This window comes from Rattus norvegicus, chromosome 15 (assembly GCF_036323735.1).
Source record: "Rattus norvegicus strain BN/NHsdMcwi chromosome 15, GRCr8, whole genome shotgun sequence".
Lineage (NCBI taxonomy): Eukaryota > Metazoa > Chordata > Mammalia > Rodentia > Muridae > Rattus > Rattus norvegicus.
Window position 1 is genome coordinate 8,922,606 of NC_086033.1, and position 26,141 is coordinate 8,948,746.

At 39.6% G+C, this 26,141-nt stretch overlaps 1 long non-coding RNA gene and 1 pseudogene across 1 annotated transcript in view; one reads left to right on the forward strand and one right to left on the reverse strand.

Annotated features, from left to right (window-relative positions):
• The window catches only part of LOC134482078 (uncharacterized), a 53,555-nt gene that overhangs the window by 3,603 nt on the left and 23,811 nt on the right, over positions 1-26,141 (reverse strand). The window lies entirely within an intron of this gene.
• The window catches only part of Hspd1-ps20 (heat shock protein family D (Hsp60) member 1, pseudogene 20), a 30,716-nt pseudogene continuing 9,643 nt past the window's right edge, over positions 5,069-26,141 (forward strand).

The following is a 26,141-nucleotide window of genomic DNA, read 5'->3' on the forward strand; positions in this document are numbered from 1 at the left end:
TGAGAATTTATGCTGTTTCTCCTTTATTTTTCTTTTTGAAGTGAGGTAAGCATCAGATATCCCTACAGGACACTGACAGTGCGCAAATAAGTTTCAAGCCCAAAAACTTATTTGTTCTCAAACAAGGTTTTCAGAACACTGTTCTGCACAGTCATGTGATAGCTAGTTTGGGAAGTCAATTTGAATAGACGAAGAAGTGTCTAGGCAATGAATGGAATGGAACTCTGAGTGTGTCTGTGATGGCATCTCCAGGTAGCAGTACAGTCCAAAGCTCTGACCTAGTCAATGGTTCAATCTCTTTTTTTCCTCTAATTTATTAATTTATTCACTTTATACTCAATCACAGCTCCCCCTCCAGCCTTTCCTCCCAGTCCTCCCCCTGAACCTCTCTCTCTAGGTAGATTCATAACCTGAAGTTATTGTGGGAAGTGAAAGGCAGAAGGGAGAGCCAAGTTGAAGGAAGTTGGCCAATCGGCTATGTTCTCTAGGTTACTTAATACTGTAGCCTAGTCCTGTATGCTGCCTTTATTTTCTATCCAGCTGAAGAAGAAATTTCACCTCTACACTACCACAAACATGCAATTGTGGATTGGACTCTGGAACTGTGAGCTAAAAAAAAAATATCTTCCTCTTGAGTGTTTCTGACAGGTACTAATTCACACCAACAAGAGAAGTCACTAGTACAGTCCAGTAGAATAGAAAGGGAATAAACTGACAGAAGCATTTTTGGTTTAGTTGCTGAAGAACTCTGCTGATACCAGACTAATTTTTAATTATTCCATGTGCACCATGGTATGAAGATGCATCTCTCAGATTTCCCATGGAGAGTGTAATTGGCTAACAACACTGACTGCTCCTTCCTGAAATATAGGAATTGATAGGATCTTGGGGAAGATTGAGAGGAGCTTCCCCCAGGCTCTCCCAGTTTATTCTTGGAAAATGCAGTAAGAATCCCCTGTGTAGGATTCTGGCTAGGGGTGCAGCCTTGCAGAAACTGTTTTTGAACAGCCTCAGGCCTGCTGAACACATTTCTGCTGAACTCCTTTTCTTCACGCTCAGTTCTCTCTCTCTCTCTCTCTCTCTCTCTCTCTCTCTCTCTCTCTCTCTCTCTCTCTCTCTCTCTCTCTTCAGAGTGAAAGACCTAAACCAGTCTAAAGTTATCCTCAGGTTTCTTCACTAAATTTCCCTCGATGTTTCCTTCTGTATCTAATCCTTTGTTGAAGCTCAGAGAAACTTCAACTGATAGAAAATAAATTAAGTCCTATAGTACTGATAAAGAAAAGACCCTTTCTTTCTTTCCTTTTTGCCTTTTGGTGAGGGAGCACTGTGGTGTGACAGTTTCTGGAATAGGATGTTTGCTAGTCCCCAAGCCGATTGTTTGGACACACAATTACCAGACCCCATTTCCCAAGCTCCCTTCCAGATAAGTATGATTCCAAACATCTGACTAGGCTTTACTGTTTCTGAATCTGTCACCTAATAATCTGTGTAGGCTCCCATCTCTTTCATTTTCATGTTTTCCTGTGACTGTGGCAGATCCAGAAATTCTGAACTCCGTCTGATGACAACAAAGTGAAAAGTCCACAGATAGGAACTACAGATTACCAGTTGGATAAAAGAAGTTTGACCTAGAACACCAGTTTGTTTGTAAATACAAAACGCACAGCTGGAGCTTGCCGATGATCCCAACTGGGAAGGCTGAGGCAGGAAGATTGCTACTGCTTTAACCCCAGCAGGCAAGATTCTGTCTCAAAATCAATAAAAAAAGAAGAAAAGGAAAGTAATGTGGTGTAGCAGTGTATGACTTAAACTGCAGTGGTCATGTGGGCCGCACCTGCCCAAGTGCTCTTCTCTTTGGATTCCCGAGTTAAAGACCAGCCAGCCAAAGACATTGACTAGCTCGATGGTTGGGCACTTCTAAACCTTCCCTCGGATAATAAACACTCCACTCCAATATTCCTGAGCTAACATCTTTTAAAATCTATATTTCATTTCTGCTACCCAGGACCCAATCAGGGAAGTGACCCCCTAGGACCACTTTCCTGGATTCGTTCATGCCAGCAGACCTTTAAGTTTGATCTTTCTGCTTTCCCATCATGGTGATTCTGTTTCTCCCCTCTCCCTTGGTCCGTTCTCTGCATAATCTTAAAGTCCTACCCTGTCGCCTTGCCAATGATTCTTTTTTTCTTTTTTTTTTTTTTTAAGATTTATTTATTTCATGTATTGAGTACATTGTAGCTGTCTTCAGACAGACCAGAGGAGGGCATCGGATCCCATTACAGATGGTTGTGAGCCACCCTGTGGTTGCTGGGAATTGAACTCAGAACCTCAGGAAGAGCAGTCAGTGCTCTTAACCACTGAGCCATCTCTCCAGCCCGATTCTTTTTTTCTTTTTTCTTTTCTTAATCAATCAAAGTCACATAGGGGCAGGTACCCTAGGGTCTGGAAGTGCGGCTTTTGGGAGCCAAAATAAGACAAAGCAACAACAATGTTGTTGCATGAGGTCACTGATTTGGTTCTGAGCTTGTCACAAGAGCAATTACCTGAAGCAACACTTAATTTTACAGCAAAATACGCTTGAGATTTTAAATAAAGCTGTCCCTGAATGAGCATGCACAGCATGTGGCAGGTGGTACTGTGGTACTAAGAGCTAAAGTTGCTGTTCCTTTTGTGTTACAAACAAGTCATTCCTCCCCTCACAAAGCAGTGTGTCTTCATCTCTCCTTATCAAACTAGCCCTATGGCTTTTTTGACCCAGATGGTGACAAGTGGAAATGACAAACACACTGTGGACTTGCACAACAAAGGGTTAACGGTCACTTCCTCTTGATCCGAACCCTCAAGCTGGTACTGTTGGGGTAGTGGTTCATGGGGAAGGCTCAAACAATAAAACCCAGGCAGTGAATACTTGTAATGGCAATACTTGACCCATGGAAGCAAGAGGATCAGGAGTTCAAGGCCACCCAGGACTATGTGAGACTGCTTCAAAATAACCACAAAACAACAACAACTACAACTGCCAAAACAAACAAACAAACAAACGATTTAAATAAAGAAGCAGCTGAAGAGATGGGGAACTGATAAATTACTATATTTTCAGCCTCAAGCAATCTGAAAGTAATGATAGTATTTTGTGTGCTTAAAATACCATTGAGTGTCCCCACAATGCAAGACCAAATAAAAATCTGTGCCTCATACAAATACATCATAATTCCTTTTGTTGACCGTCCTAAATTGTTTATTGGATATGCGTTTTACCAATATTACATGTATTAGCGTTAACGGTAGAGTTTGAAGAGTGTTGTGCCTTTTCCAGGTTGCACTTCAAGATCCACCAACAGTGTGGTGGACATTGTGACCCTTTCCAAGGCTATGGCTATCTCCACTAGCAGATGTCAGCCCATGCCTCTCCCTGTGCTTGTGGGCTGGTTTGGTGATGCACTGGGTGTCAGAATTTCTCCTGATAGCTTTATGGGATGGATTAACAAGGAAGACTCCACATCATGATTCCTACATAAACAAAAGTAATATGACTTTGTCGCAGTCTTTTTACTCTTTAAATAATCATATAAATAATATATATATACCTGCAGTTTAAAAGGTCAAATCAGACAGAAAAGGAAAGAGAAGTAAAACCTTCAGTTTTTTGCTTCTTTCTTCATTCTAATACCTCTTCCCTACCTAGAGGCAGTGGCAGAGGACATTTTCTGTGACTGTGGTCCACTCAACCAAGTTTACTTTGCAATGCCATGTCTATGAGGTGTGTGTGTGGTGTGTAGTGTGTGGGGTGTGTGTGTGTGTGTGTGTGTGTGTGTGTGTGTGTGTGTGTATGTGTGTGTGGTGTGTGGTATGTGTGGTGTGTGTGGTGTGTGTGTGTGTGGTATGTGTGTGTGTGTGTGGTGTGTGGTGTGTGTGGTGTGTGTGGTGTGTGTGTGTGTGGTATGTGTGTGTGTGTGGTGTGTGGTGTGTGGTGTGTGTGTGTGTACGTGGGGGGGTGTGGGTGTGTGTATATATGTTTGTATGTATGCATGTGTGTATGTATATTGCTGTATGTGTGCAGGTTAGTATATGTGCCTAGATTTCTGAATTTATTCATGACAAGAATTAGGCAGTACATCTAATTTTATGACCTACAGAATTCATTAACTTAGAAAAAAATGAATATCCTACCATACCCTCCACAAATGGACATCACTTGTTCACACATACATTTCCTTCTTGCTAGGTCCAATTTTCTCCACTAGGACCAAGGATGTATGCTACCAGCTGCTTACTTCCCTAAACCCAAGCACCCTACAGAGTAACAATTTCTGAGACATCGTTTTTTATTATTATCATGCACTTTCTTAGCTCTTTGATTTCATCACAACACTTATTTTTCAGATTTACATTTCATCTCTTTACAGAAGTCTTCCATTATAACGAATGATGGCAGAGAAACAAAGCTATGACATCATGCAACCAATAAACCAGCGATTGGCTGGTAGCAGGGCCTGGCAGGGAGGGAGCACTAGTAAATCTTTACTTCTTTGGATTTGTGCCACTGTACCACGCTTGGAAAGGAAAATTGAAAACAGAAAGACGTGAAAATACATGGCAACTCTTCATCATAGACCTCTTTTCAGATTTTGGGCAAAATTAGTAACTAGATAGACAGCAGTCTGAGATCAAAGGTGCCATATTCTTGAATTCCAGGTATCTTTAGAAGAGGAGATTAGGGTTGCTTAATTCTAGAAACACACACACACACACACACAGAGAGAGAGAGAGAGAGAGAGAGAGAGAGAGAGAGAGAGAGAGAGAGAGAGAGAGAGAGGAGATTCTACTGCATAATGCATAAAATAAAATACCTCAGGCTCTTAAGAAGGAAACATCTTTTTTCTTGTTAAAAAAAACAGTTGAAACCAGACTTTCATTTCATTAGCAGATTCCAAAGTATGTTTATGTTTGCATTTAGTGTGGAAAATATATCTGGAATAACATGGAAACAAGTCAGCTGGTCCAGTGATTCTTAGGCAAACATGAAGAGCCAAGTTCAATGCTCAGAAGCCATGGAAAGAAGTTGAGTATGGTAAAGCAGGTTTATAACTACAGTGCTGGGAAAGCAGAGGTACGTGGATTCTTGGACTCTTTGGCCAGCCAGCCTAAGCTACTAGGAAAGTTTCAGAGGAGTGAGAGAAACTCTGTCTCAATAAACTAAGTAGAATGGATTCTGAGGAACAAAATCTAAGGTTGTTGTCTGCACTCCACATGCATGACCATATACATGCCCTTACATCTGATTTCTCTCTCTCTCTTTCTCTCTCTCTCTCTCTCTCTCTCTCTCTCTCTCTCTCTCTCTCTCTCTCTCTCTCTTTCTCGCACGCACGCACGCACACACATACACATCTTCTTTGACATAGACTATCTGCATGTGTGAGAGAATTAGATGGATGGACTTTTCTCCAGCATTTGCTTTCTTTTTTCTCCAAAAGGATGTGTGCTTACCAATTTCCTCTCAGCTTTTGGTTGGGAAGGTAGCCCTTACAGTGTATGACCACCTCAAGCACCATCAGATAATAACAATAGCATATTGTGTCTTGTAAAGATAAGCTGAGGAATATCCCCTACCTACATACCCCCCTCACACTGATGAATTCAGAAGCTATGACAAGAAATCACAAAGACGACTCAAACTCTGTCTTGCAGCTAAACAATCACATTTGAACTTGAACCTCTTCATATGTAAGCTAATGGTGCTGAAGCTGCCAAGTTGTTGGGACAAACCTGGAGACATCTACAGAGAAGTGTCTAGCTAAAATCAAGATAGATGGAAGGTCAACTTCAAAACAATTAAATAGTCTTCTTACATGTTAGCAGGACAGGGACACCTGGAGTGTATTAAATGCTGTTTTTGTTATATCTATATTATTACATGAAATGGGCCAGATTTCCTAAGATAAGATATCTGGGAGTTCAGCTCAAACTTCAACTTGAATCTACCTTTATGTGAACTTGGACACTTGAAGATCTTGATTTCTCACTTGGATACCAGAGTCATACATTGCCTTAGAAAGCTCAAGAGCATTTGGATGGCTTCAAGCAACCATGTTACTGGAAACCTCTCAGTTTACTGCTGCAGGTCAAATCCAGTCCTGAGGATTCTACATAATTTTCTTTCCTTTGCACTCAATATTTTCCCTCACAGACAAAGAATTGTGAAATTCATGCATGCCTATTTTACTTGCATCTAAAATTTGGAAAAATTATTGCTTTTTTTAAAAATAGGAAATCACTTCCAGAATATTCTTCAGAGCAGTATCTATTATTGTACCACTCAAAAATTAAGCTCAAGAACTGAATACTTTTTTTTCAGAAATCACTGAAAACTTTGGGGGGGGAGGACATGTGCCCCACTGTGAACTTAACCTGTGCTTCATTTCCTGAACACACATTCTCTGTGGGTGCACAATACCATCAACCCCCATTACAAATCCAATACATCTCTGTCCTGCTAAAGTGGTAATTCAGGAGGATTCTTTCAAAACTGAATCTGTTTTAAAAGGGTGACACTTTTAGGAACTGAATTGCAAAGCTACTAAGTCTTTCATTTATTTAATATTCTCCAAACGGCAACAAAGATGACTTTCAACACAAGTATAATTTATTAACAATTTCAACTACCAAACAAACATAGTAAAAAAAAATCAACCCTCTGCAGTTTTCAATCACATAGTTCACAAAGAAGCACAGAACATTCTAGTCAAGTGGGTAATTTGGCATCCTTGCCATCAAAGACAGTTTTAAACATGTAATTCAAAATGCCCATCGACAGCAAGTCTCTCTTGCTGCTTATGAATCTGTCAGGATGAATCTGGAAACATCAACATCTCTCAATTAAAAGCACAAACTCCTAAAATGAGAAATAAAATCACAGCAGCCTGAACAGGGCACTGGTGGGTAACTGACAGGCCAGCTTAATGTGAAAAATTTAGACGTTGGAGGGAAAGGAAAGATAATACAAAGCTTTAGACTTGCACAGCCACTTCCCCTGAAGAGATCAGAGCCCCTAAAGCACTTTATCATCTCATTAACTCCCTTGTTGCCTGCTGTGGGAGCAATGTCAGGGCAGAAGCCATTCATGAAGATCTGTAGCTGACAGTGCAGTGTGTAGGCACCAATTGTGAGCCTATTACTTCGATTCTCTTTTCTGTATAAAGTGTGAGATTGGTGTTTAAGTCACAGCTGGAGGTGTAACACAGCATCAATTCTTAAACCAATTTATCCCTTTCCCCAACTCACCACACTACACAGATAATGATCTGAAATATTTCCATGTGCAGGTACATTATTAATGAGCGATGACTGCATCTCTCAAAGAGAAATCAAAGACATCAAAAACATACGTAAGTGCTAATTAGAGACTTACTTAACTTCATGAGGATATTTAGAAAGTAGGTAACCCACGGGACTCATTTGTTGCTCAATGGTCTATACATTCAGGCATCTGATTTCTTTCAATTATTTCCTTTCCATCTCCTGATGGAAAGATTACATACATGTTAAAGGGCATGCATGTATAAGAACACAGAGCAGGAAACAAAAGATACCATGTTACCATTACATACATTAACTTCTGAAAGGCAGTTTTCCAACATACTACTTTATATCCCTTTACTTATTTTGTTTAAGAAAAAAAAAAAGAAGCCTTCCTGAAATATAAATATTTTAAATGCAGGGGTAGGGGGGAGAGCTGGAATCTCAGAATTGCAAACAATCCTGAGAGCTCAGGGAAGACCACCATTTCTGCTCACATTCCTGGCCCCAGAGGAACCTGCCTAGTGTCCTCTGAATACAGGAACCTAGGAGCAGTCAGGGGCAGGACCCTTTTGGCTTCTGCCTGCTCCCAGAGATGAAAGCCAGTTGCCAGGAGCGCCTGGCAGCCTCAGGACATATAAATCCAGAAGTAGTCTGGGACAGGACCTTCCCATTTCTGCCTGTATCCACAGCTGAACTGGTCCCACAGCTCTCTGTACCTAAATCTCATGGGGGAGAGAACTGGACTGTTAGAAGTGTGAACAACAGAGTGGACCATAGGTAGAAGTCACTGCCAATCAAAAGACTGTGCCAGAAGCAGTGGTTGGGCTACAATGGGAGCAGCGGAGGTTGTAAAGATAATCAGAATCTAGGCACCAGGTTTCCAGATTCAGCCAACAGGATTCCCTTAATGACCCCAAGTGTTCACCACAACATTTTAAAATCATGACATCCATGGCCCTGGTCTACATTATATAATTTAACACACGTTCTCGTGCGTCACTTGTGCCTGGTCTCTTCTGCTCTCCTCTTTCTATACAAGCTGCCTTCTGGGGAAGAGGGCCTTCAGAGCAACTCTAAGATAACATTTTACTCTCTTTTTTTTCTTGAATGCTAATTTCTCTTTAAATGATCATAAATTATACTAGCATTTATCAGTTTGTCAAGGATTACTATTTCTATTTTGTAGAAATAGAGAACATTAAAAATAAAAAAAAGTGTGAACAATTCTGAGAGCTCAGGGGACACCACCATATCTGTTCACATTCCTGGCCCAAGAGGAACCTGCCTAGTGCCCTCTCTGCCCTCTGAGCACAGGAACCTAGGAGCAGTCAGGGGCAGAACCCTTTCGGTTTCTGCCTGCTCCCAGAGCTGAAAGCCAGTCATCAGGAACACTGACACACCTGAGAGCAGAGGTAAGACCAACACTTCTGCTCTGAGCAATCTGCCTGGAGGCCTCAGGACACACAAACCCAGGAGCAGTCTGGGACAGGACCCTTCTGGTTTCTGCCTACAACCGGAGCTGACCTGGTCACACAGCTCTCAATAGCCAGATCTGGCTAAAAGAAAACAGCTCTACAGGAGGGTCAAGCCACAGTATGAGACAGCAAGACAAGATAACACCAGAGACAACCTGATGATTAGAGTCAAGTACAGGAAACTAAGCAAAAGAAACCAAGACTATCTGGCATCATCAGAGCCCAGTTCTCCCACCAAAGCAAATACTGGATAGCCAAACACACCAGAAAAGAAAGATTTGGATTTAAAATCAAATCTCATGATGATAATAGAGGACTTTAAGAAGGACATAAATAATTCCCTTAAAATTACAGGAAAAAAACAACCAAAAGGCGAAGGAATTGAGCAAAACCATCTAGCATCTAAAAATGGAAACAGGAATAATAAAGAATTCACAAAGAGAAACAACCCTGGATATGGAAAACCTAGAAAAGAGATCAGGAGTCATAGACGCAAGCACACCAACAGAATACAAGAGAAAGAAGAGAAAATCTCAGGGTCAGAAGATACCATAGAAAGCATTGACACAACCTCCAGAGAAAATGTAAACTGCAAAAAGCTCCTAACACAATACATCCAGGAAATCCAGGATGTGATGGGATAATCAAACTTAAGGATAATAAGTACAGTAAGAAAGTGAAGATTCCCAACTTAAAGGACCAGTAAAAATTATAGAAGAAAACTTCCTGAACCTAAAATAAAACCTAAAGGAAGAGATGCCCAAAAACATACAAGAAGCCTACAGAACTCTAAGTAGATTGAACCAGAAAAGAAACTCCTCCCATCATATAATATTTAAAACACCAAACATACAAAACAAAAAAAGAATATTAAAAGCAGTAAGGGGAAAAGGTCAAGTAACCTATAAAGGCAGACCTATCAGAATGACACTAGAGACTATGAAAGCAAGAAGATCCAGAGCAGATGTCATATAGACCCTAAGAGAACACAAATGCCAGCCCAGGCTACAATACCCAGCAAAACTCTCAATTACCATAGATGGAGAAACCAAGATACTCCATGACAAAACTAAATATGCATAATATCTTTCCACAAATCCAGCCCTACAAAGAATAATAGATGGAAAACTCCAACACAAGGAGAAAAACTACACACTAGAAAAAGCAAGAAAGAAATCTCCTTGCAAAATAACCCAAAAGAAGAGAGCCACACAAACATAGTTCCAACTCTAAAACAAGAATAAAAGGTAACAACAATCACTATTCCTAAATATCTTGTAACACCAATGAACTCAATTCTCTAATAAAAATACATAGACTAAAAGACTGGATACATACAAAGAGGACCCAGCATTTCCCAGCATACAGGAAGCACAACTTAGTGACAAAGACAGAACATACCTCAAAGTAAAGGGCTAGGAAACAATTTTCCAAGCAAATGGTCCCAAGAAACAAGCTGGAGTAGCCATTCTAATGGCGAATAAAATTGATTTTCAACAAATATTATCAAAAAACATAAGGAAGAACACTTTATATTCATCAAAGGAAAAATCCACCAAGGTGATCTCTCAATCCTAAATATTTATGCTCCAAAACCAATGGCACCTATATTCATAAAAGAAATCTTACTAAAGCTCAAAGCATGCATTTACCTCACACAATAATAACAGATTTCAACACTCCACTCTCAACAATGGACAGATCATGGAAACAGAAATTAAATAGAGACACAGAGAAACAGAAGATACAGAGACACAGAAGTTATGAACCAAATGGATTTAACAGATATTTATAGAACATTTCATCCTAAAACAAAAGAATAAACCTTCTTCTCAACACCTCATGATACCTTCTCCAAAACTGACCATATAACCAGTGAAAAAATAGGCCTCAACAAAAACAAAAAGATTGAAATGATCCCATACATCCTCTCAGACCACCATGGACTAAGGCTGGTCTTCAATAAAAACAAAAATAACAGAAAGGCCACATACACTGGGAAGTTGAACAATGGTCTATTTAGTGAAAACTTGGTCAAGGAAGAAATACAAAAAAGAAATTTAAGAAGTTTTACAATTTAATGAAAATAAAGGTACAACATACCCAAACTTAGAAGACATAATGAGAGTAGTGTGAACATGAAAACTCAAAGCTCTGATGCCTCCAAAAAGAAACTGGAGAGAATATATACTAACGTCTTGACAGCACCCCTTAAAGCTCTAGAACAAAAAGAAGCAAATACACCCAAGATCAGTACTAAGCAGGAAATAATCAAAATCAGAGCTGAAATAAACCAAGGAGAAACAAAAAGAACTACACAAAGAATCAACAAAAACAGGAGCTGGTTCTTTGAGAAAAGCAACATCATAGATAAACCCTTAGCCAGACTAACAAGAGTACACAGAGAGTGTATTCAAATTCACAAAATCAGAAATGAAAAAGGAGACATAATAAAAGAATCTGAGGAAACTCAAAAAATCATCAGATTCTACTACATAACCCTGTACTCAACAAAACTGGAAAATCTGGATGAAATGGACAATTTTCTAGACAGATACCAGGTACCAAAGTTAAATCAGGATCAAATAAGCCATCTAAACAGTCCCATAACCCCTAAAGAAATACAAACAGTTATTAAAAGTCTCCCAACAAAAAAGATCTCATAACCAAATGGGTTTAGTGCAGGATTCTATCAGACCTTCATAAAAGACCTCATACCAATACTCTCCAAACTATTCCACAAAATAGAAACAGAAGGAACACTATTCAATTCTGTCTATGAAGCCACAGTTACATTTATATTTAAACTACACAAAGAATCAACAAAGAAAGAACTTCAGACCAATTTGCCTTATGAATATTGACCCAAAAATGCACAATAAAATTCTCAAAAACAATCTAAGAACATATCAAAACAATCCTCCATCATGATCAACTAGGCTTCATTCCAGGGATGCAGGGATGGTTCAATATATGGAATTCCATCAGCATCATCCACTATGTAAACAAATTCAAAGGAAATAAAACATAATCATCTCATTAGCTGCTGAGAAAGCATTTGACAAAAATCAAGACGCCTTCATGGTAAAAGTCTTGGGAAGATCAGGAATTCAAGGCCCATACCTAAACATAGTAAAAGCAATATACAGCAAACCAGTAGCCAACATCAAACTAAATGGAGAGAAACTTGAAACAATCCCACTGAAATCAGGGACTACACAAGACTGCCTACTCACCCCCTACTTATTCAATATAGTACTGGAATTCCTAGCCAGAGCAATCAGACAAAAAAAAAGGAAGTGAAAGCTATACAAGGTGGAAAGTAAGATGTCAAAATATCACTATTTACGGTGATATAATAGTATACTTAGTGACCCCAAAAGCTCCACCAGAGAACTACTAAGCCTGATAAACAGCTTCAGCAAAGTGGCTGGGTATAAAATTAACTCAAATAAATAAGTAGTCTTCCTCTACTCAAAGGATAAACAGGCTGAGAAAGAAATTAGGGAAACAACACTCTTCACAATAGTCACAACTAACATAAAATACCTCGGTGTGACTCTAACCAAGCAAGTGGAAGATCTGTATGACAAGAACTTCAAGTCTCTGAAGAAAGAAATGGAAGATCTCAGAAGACGGAAAGACCTCCTGTGCTCATGGGTTGGCAAGATTAATATAGTAAAAATAGCCATTTTTCTAAATGCAATCTACAGATTCAATGCAATCCCCATCAAAATTCCAACTCAATTCTTCATAGAGTTAGAAAGAGTAATTCACAAATTCATTTGGAATAACAAAACAAACAGGTTAGCCAAAACTATCCTCAACAATAAAGGAACTTCTGGGGAAATCACCATCCCTGACCTCAAGCTGTATTACAGAGCAATAATGATAAAAATGTATGTTATTGGTACAGAGACAGTCAGGTAGGTCAATGGAATAGAACTGAAGGCCTAGAAATTAACCCACACATCGATGGTCACTTGATTTTTGAGATAGGAGCTAAAACCACCCAGTGGAAAAAAGATAGCATTTTCAACAAATGGTGCTGATTCAAATGAAGGTCAGTATGTAGATAATGCAAATAGATATATTGTTATCACATTGTACAATGCTTAAGTCCAAGTAGATCAATGACCTCCACATAAAACCGGATATATTCAAATTAATAGAAGGAAAATGAGGAAGAGCCTCAAACACATGGGCACTGGGAAAATTTTCCTAAACATTACACCAGTAGTTCATGCTCTAACATTAAGAATCAAGAAATGGGACCTCATAAAATTTCAAAGCTTCTGTAAGGCAAAAGACACTGCCATTAGGACAAAATGGCAACCAACAGATGGGGAAAAGATCTTTACCAATCCTACATCTGATAGAGGGCTAATATCCAATATATACAAAGATCTCAAAGTTTAGAACTCAAGACTCTAGAGAATCAAATAACCCTATTAAAATATTGGATATAGAGCTAAACAAAGAATTCCTAGCTGAGGAAGACTGAATGGCTTTTAGAGTCTGTTTAAAAGACAGATATTAATTATAATATGTCTGCCTTCATATGTCACTTGGCCTTTTTACCTTGCACCTTTTAATATTCTTTGTTCTCTATAATTGTTGTTTTGGATATTATGTGGTAGGAAGATTTTCTTTTCTGGTCCACTCTGTAAGTGTCTTGTATGTTTATGGTCATCTCTTTCTTTTGATTAAGGAAATTTTCTTCTATGATTTTGTAGAAGATGTTTCTGGCCCTTTGAACTAGGAATCTTCACTCTCTTCTATTCCTATTCTATTCCTATTCTTTGGTTTGATCTCTGTGTCCCAGATTTCCTGAATGTTTTGGGATAGGAACTTTTTATACTTGACATTTTCTTTGACTGATATATCATCTTCTATGGTATCATCATTGCCCAAGATTCTCTCTTCCATCTCATATTTTTTTGATGATGCTTGTGTATGTAGTTCCTGTTCTCTTTCCTAGGTTTTCCATCTCCAGAACTGCCTCCATTTGTTTTTTCCTTATTAGATATATTTCCATTTTTAGGTCTTGGACTGTTTGGTTCAATTTTTTGCCTGCTTGTTTATAAATTTCTTTAAGGGAATTATTTGTTTGCTCTTTAAGGGCTTCCACCTGTTTGATTGTGTTTTCCTATATGTCTACAAAAGAATACCTGCTCTTCAGGTATATTAGGATATGCGAGGCTTGCTGTACTAGGAGAGCTGGGTTCTGATTGCATTGGTTTTCATTGATTATGTCCTTGCACTTCCCTTTTGCCATATGATTGTCTCTGTTGTAGCTGGCCTGGGTGTCCCAGTTTGGAGCATGCCTCCAGGAAGCAGGTGGAGCTGTGTGTCCAGAGTTTGTATAGGCTTCCTGTGCTCCTGGTTAGAACAGGCCTCCTACAGACAAGCAAGACTGTGATGCTGTGGACAGGGGAGGGAAGGCATGCTGTTCCTCTGGGAGTGCCAATGGAGATAAAGACTGGAAGAGAGATGGAGCTCTGAGCCCATGTCTGCTGGGCTCTGTGGAATCTTAGCTGGAATTGGAGTTGGGGCAGGAGTCTGACATGAATCCCTGTCAGAGTTGTCCTCCTGGGAGACATCATACAGGGCTGTAACGTGGGAGGTAGGCACTTGGATCCCCAGCAAGACTTACATTCTTAAATGTTTTCTGGGGAATGATCAAAATATATAGACACCATTAAATATAAGTTCCCAACCTATTGGATGAAAATCTAGATCTTAACATCATTCTAAAAGGATTTCTTATATACATCACTGAATTAAAACACTGTTATGGACCTAAAATAGGAAATCAGAAGCTATCTTAACCCAACAGAGATTTCCACAATCAGGTAACATCTAGTATCCAATCCATATCTTCACCTATCAGACCACTAATTCTAATTCCTAGTTTGGTTCCCCTAATTTTGCTAGTTAGGTGAATGAAATATGAATATATTCAAAAGTTCCATTACTGGTAATCCCATTCTAGATTTTTTTTTTGGGTTCTTTTTTTCCGGAGCTGGGGACCGAACCCAGGGCCTTGCGCTTCCTAGGCAAGAGCTCTACCACTGAGCTAAATCCCCAGCCCCTCCATTCTAGATTTTTAAAAGTTCCATCTTCTGCCATATTCTCCAAGTATGACGTTTTTCTCTGTAAGAGGAGAGAAAGCCACATGAAGATTTGAGCTCTCAGCTCTTCTTGACTTCAGATGCTATCTGGTGTTTGCTCTTCTTGAGTTTAATTAATTGGCTTGCTTTCCTGAAGTGTGACATGCGAGTGTCAGAAATGGAAATGAGTGCATTTTAACTCATTCTGTTTCTCTATATCATTGTCCTTCTGTCATTTCAACATGAAAACATGTCACTGAAGTCTTCCAAATATTAATTTTTAAACAGAAGCTATAAATAATTGGTCCTGTGAAGAAAGTACACTTAGGGGTAACTTGAACAACAGAAACAGAAACCTCATACATGACCAGTAAGGATAAGTTTTAATTTTTAACTTGGCACAGTATAGAATACCCTGGGAAGGAAGACTCAATCTAGATCAGACTGGCCTGTGGGAAGGTCTGTAGATGAGTGTCTTGACTGATTAACTTTTATGTGAAATCCCAGCCTGAAAATGCTCAGCACCATTCCCTAATTTTGAGGTGTGGACTGTGGGTGGTTTACTAATAGAGAAAGCTTCCTGACTATACATGAACTCATCCATTTCTTTCTTCTCTTAACTGCAGACGTGCCTGCTTCAGGTTCCTGTCTTGACTTTCCCCAAGTGATGGGTTTAACTTGGAATAGTGAGCTAAAATAAACCCTTTGTTTCCTACATTGATTTTCTATTGAGATATTTTACCATAGCAACACAAAGGACAAACAAAGGCATGCCTTTCACAGAGGCACACAAGCTTGTAGCTATAGAGCAGGTCAATTTTTAATCTTAGTGGATCACAGCCCTACCAGCAAAGAGGCCACAGATCAAAGCAGAAGCTGAATGTCTATTAATTGCCCAGCTCAGCTCCTGGATGGAATCCTCTTGAATGTGATGGAACTCAAAAGGATAGGGCAGAGTACCTGAGTTCATGAAACAATTGTAAAAAGTAAATCACAAAACAGCAAAAGGAAATGTGAAATAATATTTTTAAACTGCCACACAATTATGATCAAGCAAAATAATTCCATTTCAAATATGATTTAACAGTTACAACAGAATATTTTAAAACAGGGAATCAGTTTCAACACAAACATTGATTAACTCAAAGGAAATCTTATGCTATGTATATGTTCTCTCCCTAAAGTTTGATCAATGTTTTATATTATAATCTCAAATATAATGTAAATATTCTTTAATTTTTAAATGTTATGAGAATTCATACAAGAGGACTATATTTCTGTCATTTTTACCTCTCCAATCCCAACCATAAGCCTCTACTTTCTCTTAAATTTATGACTCTTATTTAAACATACACACACATACACACAAACAAGTGTTACCAAGTTCATTTTGTGTTGTGGGTATATGTATGTGTCTTGTGCTGACAATTTGGGATTGAATAATCTGTCAGAGAACTTATCTGAAACTTTTTCAACCTCATGTCTAATGGTAGTTCTTAAATGCGTTAACCTCCCTTTTAGCCCACCACCCACCAGAGGTAGTGGAAAGAAAGGACTCAGGGGAAAAGGAGGAAGTGGACCTTTTGAGAAAGATTCTTTGGATCTTTGCCGCCTGCCCACAGGGACCTAGGAGCAGTAGGGGCAGACCCCTACTAGTTGCTGCCCTCACAGAGAGCTGAGAGCCAGGTGCCAGGAGCAACTACAGGCTTGAGAGCAGAACACTCTGTTCCCATAGCTGGCTAAAAGAAAACAGGAAAACAGGTCTACAGGAATGCTGACACACATGTCCACAGGAGGGTCAAGCCACCATCAGAAACAGCAAGACAAGCTAACACCAAAGACAACCTGAACATGTCAAATACTGAGGCAAATGCTAGCAGCAAACTGCTGAACTGAGAACGGGATCCTGTGGGAGGAATTAGAGAAAGAACTGAAAGAGCTGAAGGGGCTTGCAACCCCATAAGAACAACAATGCCAACCAACCAGAGCATCCAGGGACTAAACCACTACCCAAAAACTATACATGGACTGATCCTGGGCTTCAACTACATATGTAGCAGTGAATAGCCTTATTGGGGCACCAGTGGAAGGGAAAGCCCTTGGTCCTGTCAAGGTTGGACCCTCAGTGTAGGGATTGTTGTGGGGGCACTAATTGGAGTGGATGGGGAGAACACCCATATATAAGGGGAGGGGGAGGGGTTAGGGGTCTGATGGACAGGAAACTGGGAAAGGGAATAATATTTGAAATGTAAATAAGAAATACCCAATTTAATAAAAATGGAAAAAAGTTTGAAAGAAAGAAAGAAAGAAAGAAAGAAAGAAAGAAAGAAAGAAAGAAAGATAGATAGATAGATAGATAGATAGATAGATAGATAGATAGATAGATAGATTGGTTCTTTGGAGCAACTCTTGACTGTGTTGTCTAGAAATTGGCAATTTAGATTACAGATTAACAGCAGCTCTATCCACTCCCAAACACTTCATGCGTAACCAGCTGTCCAATTCAGTAGAGTTGGGATAGCAAACATCAGTCAGTAGCTGTGGCATTACCTAGCAGAGAAGGCCAGGCCTCAGCCTCTACAGGAGGTACCAGGGCTAGCAGTAACACCAGGAAAAGTTCTCAGCTATGCCTCTCTCAGGGAAGAGAAGATCAATGAAGACCCAAGACTCAAAGCATTGCACAGACAGCTCCATGACCAAGCCAAGCTCAGCCTCCACCATAGTCCATCGAGTCCTATTTATATCCCAAACAGCACACGTCCTCCATGGGTCTTGCCTCAGCACATGCATCTGTCTCAGATGACATCATTCTGTCAATCAGCCTAAGTCCCTAGAAGCAGCAAGAAACTGCAGCACACTAGCAGAGGGTTTTTTGTTTTTGTTTTGTTTTGTTTTGTTTTTGGTGTGTTTCTCTCTGTGAAGTCCTGACAAATGAAACTCAACTATGCAATGTAAGGCGATGCCTGTTGTTAGCAAGTGTCCTTTCACGTGCTTGCCTTAGCAGAACATCCTTTCACCAGCTTCCAGAGCCCTACATTCTTATCTCACAGAAGATGTCCTAATTTCGTAGCTAGGAAGAATCAGAGAGATGAGTGTGATTGGGATGCATAAAGTAAAACTCACAAAGAATTAATAAAATATAATATTAACAATAAATTATTTACCCAGGAGTAAGCCATGCCAGTCAGAAGAAGAGGTGAGTGACCTGTCAGCCATTGGCACTGCCCACAATTTAGTTTCCCAAACTCACTCCACTACCTCATGAACCCACCCCATCACTGCCCCCTTCCTGGCCCCTGGTCCCAACTGGGTAGACTTCTACTGCTCAGATACTGGCCACAGCATTCAGAAGAACATATGAGTGACCTACCTGCCAGATGAACTGCCCCACTCCCTGGATTTGGTTCCCAAAGACATATTCCACTGTCCCTTCACTTCCCACTTTTCCTTCTGCTGCTATGCCCTGGGCCTCAACTCAGGCAGACTTTTGCTGCCCAGGAGCAGGCCATGTCAGTCAGAAGGACAGGTGCAGGATAAGCAAGTCAGAGAGACAGGTGAACTCAGGCAAAGACTGATTGGAGTGCAAACTTGTACAACCACTTTGAAAACCAATTTGGCAGGTTCTCAGAAAATTGGAAATAGTTCTACACCAAGACCAAGATATCACTCTGGGGCATATACACAAAAGCTACCTCACTATACCACAAGGATACTTGCCCAACTATGTATATAGCCTCTTTATTCATAAGAGCAAGAACCTGGAAACAACCTAAATATCGCTCAACTGAAGAATGGATAAAGGAAATGCGGTACATCTACACAGGGGAATACTGTTCAGCTATTAAAAACAAGTACATCATGACTTTTGCAGACAGGTGAATGGAACTTAAAAAATAAATATTATCCAGAGTAAGGTAACCCAGATCCAGAAAGACAGGTACAATATCTACTCATCTATAATTAGACATTAGCCATAAATACAGGATGACCGCACTGTGATCAACAGACCCCAACAAATCTAAGGAAAAAGGAGAGGCCAAGGGAGAATGTGTAAATCTCATTCAGAAGGGGAGATAAAATCGATTCCAGAGCTGGATCAAGGGAAGCAACTGCATGAGGAAAAGGATAAAGAGAGGAATGGGGTGGGGACCAGGTATGGGTGGAAGGGAGGCAGGAGAGAGCTGGGAGTGAGAACCAAAATTGGTGGGGTACATCTCTGGGATCTGCCTGAGACCTGGCATAGGAGAGGCACCCAGGAATCTATGGGGGTGACTGTAGCAGCTGGGGATACAGAGACTGAAGTGGCCATGTTCTGAGCCAGGCAATACTTCCAGTGTAGAGAGGAGCGCAGCAATTCAGCCACAACCCCTACATTTTTCCTGTCTACAAGATGCACATGGATGAAGAGGGGACAGAAAATGAGGAACTGGGCAATCAATGTCTGGCCCGACTTGAGACCTATCCATGTGAGAGAGTAATCTTTCTGAAACAGATCAGAACCATCTACCTAGGAATGGTGATACCTACAAAGGGCTCCCTCCTGTAACCATCAGCAGGAAAGACAATGCCTACAAGCTAACTTGATCTGGGTAACTGAGCTTTTCTCTCAGAAGACTCTAGCCTGTGTCAAATTGACAAATAAAATTGAGAAAAATGAAACTATATAAGAGCAACATAAAAAGGACAGCAATAAAGGCTGGATGTCACTGCTACGGACACAATCCTCAGGATGGCAGCCCCTGTAAGGCAACTTAGCAGCCATTGCTTTGAGAATTGCTTGGTAAGAACACTGAGGCTAGCCCAAGGGCTGCATATGCTAAGCCAGGGAGCCAACTCAACCATAGAAATTTGAACTGTGTTATTTGTGTTTGAGTTTCAACAATGTGAAGAAATGTGATCCAGAAATACAAGGTTTCTGGTTAGAAGGCATCAGAACAGCACATGAAGATGACTGAGAAATGTTGTTTCAACGAAGTTGAAGAAGCATGAGTCTAGCTTGGCATGAGAAAACAGAATTCATGCACTTCTAACCATGTCAATTAAATGTATTAATTCAGTGTACATACAGGCTAATTTCCATAGTCCCTATAACATTGTACCTGCACGCTTCAGTCTAAAGTAAATAAAGGGTGTTTATGTGTGCAAGTACTTGTACATGTATGCAAGTATATTTGCATGTGTCAGGTAGGTAGTCAGTTTTTAAATTATTTTTAACGAGATACCTTAGAAAATCAAGTTTTTAGTCAGGCATAGAAGAATAACATTCTTATTACTCAGGAGGTTGAAATGAGAAAACTGGGATTTTAAGGTAAGTCTAAGTTTTATAGTCAGAATATTTGATATCTGAGCCACATGGTACACATATGTATATATAGGCAAAACATAAATACACATAACATAACAGATTTTTCCAGTGCCAGGAGAGATTTAAAACTAGTTAAACTGTACCAAAATTAATTTGCAGCTTATTAAAATGCAGCAAAAGGAAGACTAGCAATAAACTGTAATTTCAAATGTGTATCTTGGAAAAGAGGGAATGTATTTTTAAAAAAGTGTCTGAGCCATGACTACAGGGAGGAAGAGAAAGGACACAACATAGACATAGAGAAGAAAGAAGATATGCATACGAGGTAACAAGAATAACCCCATCTGAAAATGAGGAAGCAATAGAGAATAATAAACAACAAAAACACTTGATTTTTTTTTAAATCAGTGAAATTGATACTTTTAGTCAAGAAAACTGAGTATACAAAGAGCAGACACAAGTTGATAATTTGGAAATAGAAGGTTATCACTATTGATCTTATAGATTTTCAAATAATAATGAAATATTATTAAGAACTCAATGACCAGAAATATGAAAATAGATTGACTTTTGAAAAAACAGCCAATGGGAATTCACAACTAGAAGCATTTGAGACATACCTAGTCAACATTTACTAAAAAAGTAAAATTAATAACTAGTAACTTTTCAAAGAAAGAGAGAAAGCATTAGACCCAGCTACCTTCACTGGTGAATTATTTAGAACTTTTAAAGAAAGAAATTACACCAACCCTTCATAAGCTCTTTCAAGAATTTAAAAATAAACACTTCTTAATTCATAATATGAACTGATCACTATTGTAATTAAAAACATAAGGCACTACAAAACAGAAAAACTACAGGCACATGCATTTTTTGAGGATGTAAAAGTCCTCAAGAAAATATTAGCAAATTGAATCCAGTGGAGCTTGGGATACCGCTCAGCAGTCTTGTGCTTACCTGGCATTTGTCATCTGAAATCATATCTCACACTTCTCAGAATGGTTAAAAGAAATTGAACTTGAGTAAAGAAATATTTATACTGAAAAAGCAGATTCTCCGGTCTTAAAATCAGGATTAGATTACGGGTATTTTTTCCCAGCACTCCTTTCAAAGAAGAAAGAGAAAATTCTCTTTTTACTATTTTCTTCTTTCAATATTGTTTTTGAGACTTTAGTACAGAAATACAATGCATTTTCATCATATCTATTTCTCCTTTGTTACCCACAAGCTCTCGTGTGTCTCTCTGCATCCCAGTGTCAAATCCATGCCCCCTTCTTCTATAACTGGTGTGTATGTGTGTGTGTGTGTGTGTGTGTGTGTGTGTGTGTGTGTGTGTTTGCAGATAGGTAAGTAGGTAGATAAATAGGTTATAGATAGATAGATAGATAGATAGATAGATAGATAGATAGATAGATAGATAGATAGACTACTAAGGTCCATTAATGTTACCTATACATAGGTATAGGTCTAACAATAAAAGTAAACTCCCCCTCCTCCTCTCTGCAGCCATCCATTGCCTGTAGTTCCTGAATTTGGGGAAGGACTTTATGAGCCCCTCCTGTTTGTGCTGATAACATTGTGGTCTTTTGCAGGAAGTCATATTGTTGAGAGTTCATGGTCACAAATACCCAGTCATGTACTGAAGACACATTACTGCTGTCTTCTCAGTCCTCTGCCTTCTACAGTCTTTCCATGCCACTCACCTGCGATTGTTCTCTGAAGCCATGCTACATGCTTGGCTTCATGAACATAATTGAAAGTCTTAGCTAATCCAGAAACATAAGAAAACTTTGCAAAAGATGTGAGGTTGTTTCCTGGTGATGTTAGAAGTTTCACCAACATGACTCCCCAAATGTGAACAGGACAGGACAACAATGGACAGGATAAAGTTGACAGGGGACAGTCCACCCAGTTTACACCCTACACAAAGAACTGCACACAACTAAGAAATGCTGAGAACGGGAGAAATCATCTTCCACAGGAACATCAAGTGACTATACCAAATGATCGGCCCTGAAAACACACATAAAAGTAACATTACATATTCTGAGAAGGTTGTATTTAGGAATATATATATGTGGGAGGATTTTGAGGGAGGAAAAAGAAGAGCGAAATGATGTATTTATATTATAATCTTAAGAAACAAAGGTAATAAGTAGAAATTACTTCCAAATTAAAAAAAATAAGGAAAAGACATAGCTAAAAGAAAGTGTGATATAAACTGTTACATTCTCAAATGACACGAGTGAGTATGTGTGCACAAAATGTAAAACATATGTGAAAAATGCTTCTGGACATTAAAAACTACTATCTTATAACAAAGATGTAAAGTACAAGGCTAATAAATGAAAGTGTTTTTGTTTTGTATGTTTAAAATGAAAAAATAGATTTGAAATTAGTAACAACATTATGTGTATTAGTACCAAACATGAAGAAAATTTAGCAAAATAGTACCATATCTAAAGAAGAAAATGCCAGACTGAAATGGGTCAAAGGTCTGCCAGACTGGAGTGAGTGCATGTTTCTGCTGACGAGGGCTCAGTTTTGGTCAGAATGTCAGCTTTTCTTTAGTTTAATCTATAAGCTGGGTGCATTTCCTGTGGAAACCTCAGAAAATCACTTTGTAGGGATCAATAAGCAGATTCTAATATTTATGCAGAAAGGCAAAAGAGCAAGATCAGAACAATCTTGCAGAAAAGTGATGAAGTCAGGGGGATAGAATGTACTAAACAATAAGATTTACTATATACACAGAACTACAATAATCAGGTCATTTGGTGCTGGCAAGTTATTGACAAATCAATAAAGTAGACAAAAACAGAACTAGATACACATAGATATAATATTCAAATAAACTCTAGCAGAGGAGCAGAGGAATGTGATGGAGAAAGCAGTTATCTCAGTCAATGTTCCTGGAATAATTGGAATAGGAAAGCAGCAGGAAGAGGTGGGCATGTGAGTGGAGAAGAGAAGGGAAAGGGTGGGAAGGAGAGTAGAAAAGAGGAGCAGGAGGAGGAGTGTGAGGGCAAGGAGAAGGAGGAATGGAGGAGGAGAGAAAGAAGGGGACGAAGAGGAAGACGATTAAAAGCATTAAGCAGAAAGGAAGGAGCCTAGGGAGGAGAAAGGGGTGAAAGGAGATGAGGAGGATGAAGAAAAACAGGAGAAAGGAAAAGAAGAAAGAGTGAGTATAGGCATACATTTTTTGCAACCTACTTTCAATACGGGTTCAACCTCTCCTCACCCAACAGAGGGAGTAGAAGAGAAAAGTCATTAAAGTATGGAGGAAGTGGACCTGCTCAGTGTAGTTCTTTGGGGGCAAGCTTGATTTTCTTTAGCAGTAGTCCAGTCCTATAGCAAACATCAAATAAGATTCAGCAGTTGCAGACCAGTCCTCTAGGCAGGCAGACACCAGGGACAAACCAGCAGCTACGGTCCAGTCTCTTTAGCAAGCAGACACCTGGAAGCTATAGTTCAATCCTGAAGAAACCTCCAGGCTCACCAACCAGTTTGAGGCAAGGCCACTGAAGCGGCAAGCTGCCACAAGAACCTCACAAGCAGTTCTTAGGAGGCTACCACAAGTTGAGCTCGACAACTCTATGGAAGGCAAACCAATAAATGTGTGTCTTTAGCAAAGGATAGCAAAGTGGAGCAAACCAAACCAATGCTCAGTGCTCATCTCCCACTGTCTGAGGGGTCATATTTATATTCATAACAGGACCTTCAATATGTTTGCTATATCAAAACATCCTTTAACCTGTGTCTGCTTCATGAAAACATTCTTTCACGTCTTTGATTTAGCAATAATTCTTTCACCTGTGTGCCCCAGCAAAACATCATCTTCCATAATTAACTTTCCAAAGAACCAGAAGTTTTCACTTCAAGCAAGGAAGGGAAGAAAAGAAGGGAGAGGAAAAGGTAAGAATAGGGAGAGAGTGGAGAAGAAAAGTTGGAAGGAGGAGGAAGGAGGACGAGGAGGAAGGAGGAGGAGGAGGAAAAAGGAGGAAGACAGAAGTATAGGGGGAGGAGGAGCTATGAGGGGGAGGAAGAGGATGAAGGAGGAGGAGAAAAGAAAGACTCTTGACCTGGATCTTATTTTTCTCATTAATATTAACTCAAGATGGACTGAAAACCTAAATTTAGTGCAGACAATAAACCATCTCAGGAGATAAAATAATAAACCAAGATAATCTTGCACCTAAACACTTTGTAGAAGCAGCACAAAAGAAGAATATGGTGGCTGAGTTAAATCCAGTAAGTTTTAGTTTTGTTCAGCGAATGGCGTTAAGAGAATGGCAAGGCCAGGAACAGTCTAGAGCACATTTGCTGAGGGCATACAATACCGAGGGCTGTGAGCATCACTTAGTCTTGACATCGGACAATAAGAAAGCCGAGTGCTTCTGGGTTTGCTCTTTATAATTTTCTATAGCACACCAGTTTGTTTATTGCTCAGACTTACATCACTGTAGTAAATTGCCTAACACATGATTTAGAAAATTGGGCTTATTTTGCCTCCACTTAAATTTGGCCTCCGGTCCATCATGGCAGGACTTAGGAAAGAAAATAACTCACACACAGAGAGAATCAGGCTGGTTCCAAGCCCAGACTGAGAGCTGTGGATGAAGTAGTCAATACCTGGGCATGTGGGGATATTCATCTTCAAGCACTATCAATTTGCATACAGAATGCCCCTAAATAAATTATCTTAAAAGTGCAGGAGAAAAAAAAATTTTACATATCATCTGTTACTAGGGAAATGCAAATTACAGCCACAAATAAGCAACCACTTTGCACCCATTAGAGGAACCATAATCCAAAACAGATGACAGCAAACCAGAACAAGGCCAGGAACAATGTGGACGGATCAGACACAGCTGACGGGAAAGCACATGTGCACAGTCCTTTCAGAGACAGGTTTGAAAGTTACTCAAAAAGTTAAATAGTAAGGGAGAATAATTCTTTTCTTGGAGTGGGCATCAGTAGGTTCCCCATTCTCCAGGGAACGGCTCTACACCAATGTACACATGGAAAGCATGAATTGGACTCAGTGGTCTCTCCTTTTTTTTAAGGCATGAAATTGGAATAGGGACATGTCGTAAAAATGTGGTGTCTGTTGTTAGGGTACATGGAAAGATGATATGATCCTATTTTGTCGTATATTTGAATGAAAATGTCTCCCCCATAACCTCAGGTATTTTGATACTTGGACCCCAGTTGGGGGTACTGTTTTAGGACGCTTAGGGGGTATGTTCTTGACAGAGAAGGAAATCAGTGGACATGGAGTTTGAGAGCAGAAGGACATGTCCTACTTCCACTTCCTTTGTTCTACTTCACTCTGGTGGCGCAAGGTGTCAGCTGCCAGTTTGCTCCTCAAGCACCATGGCTACCTCCCACCTGTAATGGACTCAGTCCTCTACACCTCAAGGACAAATAAATTCTTCCTTCTGTCAATTGCTGTGTTATGGTAGTCATCACAATTAATTCTCTCTCTCTCTGTCTCTCTCTCTGTCTCTCTCTCTCTGTCTCTCTCTCTCTGTCTCTCTCTCTGTCTCTCTCTGTCTATGTCTCTGTCTCTCTCTCTGTCTCTCTCTCTCTCTCTGTCTCTCTCTCTCTCTCTCTCTCTCTCTCTGTGTGTGTGTGTGTGTGTGTGTATCTGTGTGTCTGTTTGCCTGTGTCTGTGTGTCAATGTGTGTCTGTTTGCTTGTGTGTGTCTGTGTGAAATTCTCAAGAATAAAAAAAATTTATTTTGAAGAGTTATATTTGCCATATATGTAGCAATTCTACACAGATGTCCCCAGGTAAATTCAGTAGATGACCCCGAAACATCTGTATTCAAAGTCCATAGAGACATTGTTCTGAATACACCAAACTTGAAAATAGTAGCTGTAAACCGGAAATATTCTAAATTTGATGTCTAGACCATAGAATAGGTCTAGACCATAGAATATATAA